Raw genomic sequence first — 5,819 nt, 5'->3', positions numbered from 1 at the left:
CTTAAGAAAAGCATAGTTCAGTTTATACTCCTCAAATGGCACTCTCAAATCACTCAGTAAGGCAAAGCAAAGTTTTGTCTTCTTTTGTTTTCTCCTACTTCTAAGGTTTATGCGGATCTTTAAGTAGGGATAAACAATATAGCATACTTGTATAACATACTCCGGTAAGCCTAATACCCCAACTATAAACAATACATTCCATTATATGAAAGGCCAACCGCGCACTAGGAGTGGAGAGATGGTGAGAGGTGTACACATCCTGTGAATCCATCGTCGAATGGCGTAGGGAGGTGGAGTACTGTGCTCTCGGGTAATGCTGGACCCATTCATAGTTTGGAGGATCCGAGTGAAGGTTGCTATATGTAGGTCTAGGATCTACATATGTCCTGTGGTAAGAAAACCCCAGCTGGGCCTAATCGATTCGAATTGTCGTGCTCTTCGGTTATGGAGACTCGATCCTCTGCCCTGCATCGTAGATTAATCAATGAAATAATGGTACTGTTGGATACAAGTTGATATAAGATGAGATGAGAAAAGATATGATGAGATGATTAAAAAGTGATTGATTTAGAACAGGTGCAAACTGGATATCATGCGATCCATCGCCACGGATGGATCCAAGAGAGGCTCGTTGTAAAGAAGAATAAAGCTTAGTTTGGTAAGATATACACGGTATCTTTTAGCTAGGTAAGCCCATATATTCTCTGTCCCTCTCTTTTCCACCGGTTGGCCATTTTCTTTCTCGCTACGCAGCCAAACCAAATTGACCGTAACTCATCCGGTTCGCTCCCCGGCCGTGACTCCACCACCAGTTTTTCTTCACTCGAAACAGCTAAGCTTAGCTAGCAAGCTATCTCCATCTATATAATCTATATATATACGCATCCAGACCACGGGCCCTCCATATATCCATCATCTCACTCTACAGCTTTGGTATAGCTGCTAGTACTACTACTACTATAGTAGTCGACTAGATCGTCTCGTATGAACTTAATCGGCTTCTTCATTCGTAGAACAAGCAAGTAACTAATAACAGCTGGCCGGCTTGTTAAAGAAGCAGCGATGCCCAGCTAGCTGAGACAGGTAGCATGGACATGGATAGCGGCAGCTGGCTCCATGGCTACGCCACCACCAACGCCGGCGACGGCTTCATGTGCGGCTACGGTGCCAGCAGGTATGGTTTTCTTGGCTCAAGGTACTTGAGTGCTCTTGCTCTTAGCATGTTTCTGGTAACTTGCTGATCTGACTGATCATTCTGCACGCACGCATGCACACAGCTGCAGCCCTGCAGACCTGCAGTTCATGGAGGGCGAGCAGCAGCAGTTTCTCATCAGCTCGCAGATTCAGCACCACCTCAACCAGGCAAGCTAGCGACAAATTTAATCATGAAATCACACTGCAAACTTCATACAGAGATTCAGGCAGACACATAAATGAAGGTTCTTAACTGCTTATCGATCAACATGCAGATCAGCATGCGCATGAACATGGACGACGAAGCAGCAGTCTACATGTCTTCCAACGACGGTGCCACCACCATCGGCATGCACGATCCTATCGTGGAACGCCTCCTCGACGACCCGCACCACCACGCCGGCACCTACAGCTTCCCTTCGTCGTCCTCCTCCTCGCTCTCTCTGCCTGCCTCTAACTCCCTCTCCTGCAGCCCCGAGAGCTCCTCGGCGCACCACATCCTTGCCGCGCCGGCAGCGGCCCGCGGCTGCAACCAGCAGTACCCGGAGGTCTCGTCGCACGTGCCACTACTACCACCACCACCACCCGTGGTGCCATCTTACGACCACCAGTACACCAACCTTCACGCGCCGGAGTCGCCGGCCAAAACCACTGGTGCGTTCAAGCACTACGCGCGCCACCTTGGGCCGAAGAGGCCGCCGATGCTTGGTGCGTGTGGGCAGAGGATGTTCAAGACGGCCATGTCGGTGCTGTCCAAGATGCACGTGGAGGCGAGGTACAGCCAGCAACAGTACTACTACCAGGCGGCGGCGGCGGCGGCTGCCGAGGCCGTGCAGCCGCCGTCGGTGAACCAGCTGCAGCACATGTTCTCGGAGCGCAAGCGGCGAGAGCAGCTCAACGATAGCTTCCACGCCCTCAAGGCCGTCCTTCCGCCTGGTTCCAAAGTACGTATACGATCGTGTGTGTATATGTCATGTCTGTGTGTCTGATCATACATGCATGCATGAGCTGCTTCTGACGAACGAGTTTCATTTGCTCCGTCTATCTTCGCAGTACGACAAGCAGAAGGACAAGACGTCGATACTGATCAGGGCAAGGGAGTACGTGAGGTTGCTGGAGGCCAAGGTGGCCGAGCTCGAGGAGAAGAACAAGTCGCTCGAGTCGCGGCTGACCCGCCGGGACGGCCGCCGCAAGGACGGCAGCAGTGGCGGCGACGACCATGACTCCGGCGAGACGACAAAGGTGCAGGTCGAGATAACCAGGGCGGCGAACGAAGAACTCTGCACGCTGAAGATAGCGGTGAGGTCGCCGTGGCCAGCGTCGTCGCCTAATTAACATGACGGACGTGGTGGTCCGGACACTGCAGTGCCTGAAAGAGCAGATCGGGGATGGCGTCAGCCTGGTGGCAATGAGCACCAGCGGCGGCGGCGCTGGGCTTGCTACCGGAGTGAAGAACGCCTCTCCACGAGCTGTTGTCCCGACGATGCAAATCAAGGTATACTCCACTATCTAATACCTGTCTCACATGACATGATGATCGATCGTCTTAAGTCATGCATGCATCATTAATTGACGATGGATGATTAAGTCTGACATACATGCTAGTACTAGGTTAGTTATTACAGTTGTTAACAGTGGATGAATTATAACATTTTCATTTGGATGTGGTAGATGAAGAACGAACTACAAGCTAGCAATGCATGCGAAAGTCGACTTATATAAGCTAGCAATGCATGCGAAAGTCGACTTATATATATATATTACACTACTATATTTATCAGGAAGATTATTTAGTATCTGCTATGTACCAAAGTAAACCATGCATGTATGCAAGGCAACGTGTGAAAATGAAGAAGACTTAAGGTAGAAAACTATGGCTAGCTAGGTACGCAGTAGTAGTACAGCAAGAAGGTAGGAGTTGTCGTGCACCAGGTTGATAAGAAATTACTGACTGACTAACTGCATGGCGCCGGCGGCGTATCTGAATTCTGACAGCGACACTACCTGTGATCGTGAAAAGCTATTAATGTCGTTCTCCTGTGTGACACTACTGTGTACTTAGGCCTCGTTTAGTTCGCGAAAAATTTTAGGAAATGATACTGTAGCACTTTCGTTGTTATTTAGTAACTAGTGTCTAATCATAGTCTAATTAGGTTTAAAAGATTCGTCTCGTGAATTTCGTCTAAACTGTGTAATTAGTTTTATTTTTTATTTATATTTAATGCTTCATGCATGCATTCAAAGATTCGATGTGACGGGGAATCTTAAAAAATGTTGCAAAATGAAGTGCAACTAAACAGCACCTTGGTGAAAAGACTAACGGTGTCTCTCTCTCTTGTCGCTGTCGCTAGTGTCGCAGTCCCCGGGAACCGACCGGGAGGAGCAGCCGGTCAAGGACGCCGTGGCGAAGGTCGTCGCCGACGCGCTGACGATGACGAAGCCACTGCCACCCGCGGCGGCCACCACCGCCAGCTGCGGCTTCGGCGAGGCTTCTCAACTCATCATCAGCCAATAATTAGCAATCCGGCCGGTAGCACACGCCGTTCGTGCGTGCAGGTGCAGTGCAGGGGGACACACACGCCGCCGCTAACCGAGAAGGAACCACTACGTCAAAAAGCATTTCTAGGGGCGGTTGTAGACCATTTGTAGGGGCGATTTGCCCAGCCGCCCCTACGCAAGGGTCTCTACAAATCATGTATTTGTAGGGGCGGCTGGTGTTTCCAGCCGCCCCTACAAATCGATTTGTAGGGGCGGCTCGTATTACCAGTCGCCCCTACAAATCAATTTGTAGGGGCGGCTGTAGTATCAGCCGCCCCTATAAACAGGTATTTGTAGGGGCGGTTCAATCTAGAACTGCCCCTACAGTACGTTTTTCCGCAAAAAAAATCAAATTTACAATTCAAAATCGCGTCGCCGAACGTCCCACGACCAACGTTCCGAACCGCGTTCGCGTTGCCGAACGCCCCGCGACCAACGTTTCGACCCGCGTTCGCGTTTCCAAACGCCCCGTGACCAGCGTTCGCGTTGCCGAACACCCCGCGACCGCGACTAAAAGCATAAGAGTATTCTATAAACTACAATTACAAGTCCAATTCACAAGAATATATACAATCCATCATTAAATATATAAATTCCATACACATTGTTATCAATGTCCTAAAGCTAGCCTTTCAGTCTCACGAAGGTGTTGGTACTGAGGATTTGTACCTAACTCAGACTCTCGGTCATGGTAGGCGCCTCTGACGTGTACAATCTGGTCTAATATGAAGTTGCAAAGGTCGCCAACGAGCTCTAAGAGTTGGTCATCCTTATATGGGTCTCTTTTCATTCCTTTCTCTTCTCTCCACTACAAGAAAACAAGTTTCGGTTTAGTATTTCATACCATTTACGAAGTTTTTATACTACGGGTGAAGAGGTTCAAACTTATCCTTAAGGGGTGTCTCCTGTAGGCACCGGTGTTACCCATTATAGAACATATATAGTATCCACAATGTACACTCCCAGGCTTCTGCTTGGGGCACTGTGTGTTTTGCATATGAAAATGTTAAGTAATGTTTTTGACAGCCATGTAACAGAGTACTGAAGAAGTAAGTTACACTTACCGCACATAGTGTTTTTATAGCCAGTTTTTTCTTCCTTGCTGGATCATACCTTTCATGATGATTAGTGACATAGAACCTAAATGCCCTGTTCGAATTATTTTAGCAAATACAACTTGTTAGTATCCAAAAGTGAACGTTACAAGTATGTATACAAACATATAAGCTAATGAGGATTGTCGATATGTATACGTCTTGAGAATCGATATGAAGTCTTTGTATGTCACCGTGTCCTTATCTAATGAATCAAAGACCCATGCCATGCTCCTCCCGACATCGACGGCTATACAAATCCAGTGGTTGCTGCATGGATTTAATCATAGAACTAGATAAGCCCTTTTGCATCGAATAAAATATATCGAACAAAGCTTTAAGTATAGAGTTGAGCTTACTCGAAGTTGTATAGTAGCCATATAGTAGAGTGGTGTTGGAGATTTTTGAAAGCCAAGGCAATGTATGCCGCAACCTTAAGGGACTCTTCCCTTAGCTTCACACTATGGATGCGCTCTTTCTCCCGAAAGAGTCTTTGCAGCTGCTAGCTCTTTGGCATCCAGTGTCCACCATTTAGCGTAATTAAAATTTGTTTGGGCTATAGCTTGAGGGTCTACATACCCAGCTTTCACACTTGGCATTTGTTTGACAATGTGCACTTGCATTCTACAAATCACGACATGTGTTAGTTACAACAAAATTTCAAAGATTACATTCATATCATATCAGGAGGACAAGGACTTACAAGCACCACATGCGAATTAGATTCACCTCCATTTCTCCTAGGTGAAAGCATGTGTGCATGTCATTGAAGTCAAAGACAATTTTCCTAGCTGGGCTTCCAATGTGCCGGTGGGAAAGCATGCTTGTATGATATCTATGCTCGTTGGGAGAACACGCAAGTACCAATCATGGAACCTTCTCATTCCAAGTGGTAGGCGCTGGATGTCCCGGTTGGTAGGAAGGGCTTGCCTGTTTCATATGTTTTTGGGCAATCCTTTGACCATTCGATGGCATCAACATTTGGATACTGCT

General features: G+C 47.7%; 1 pseudogene; it reads left to right on the top strand.

The window, feature by feature from the left end:
• Window positions 1-1,088: 1,088 nt before the first annotated feature.
• On the top strand, window positions 1,089-3,709 carry LOC136454203 (putative transcription factor bHLH041; annotated as a pseudogene).
• Window positions 3,710-5,819: the final 2,110 nt, after the last annotated feature.

This window comes from Miscanthus floridulus, chromosome 5 (assembly GCF_019320115.1).
Source record: "Miscanthus floridulus cultivar M001 chromosome 5, ASM1932011v1, whole genome shotgun sequence".
Lineage (NCBI taxonomy): Eukaryota > Viridiplantae > Streptophyta > Magnoliopsida > Poales > Poaceae > Miscanthus > Miscanthus floridulus.
The sequence above is the reverse complement of the archived record's forward strand: the minus strand, read 5'-3'. Positions and strand labels throughout refer to the sequence as shown.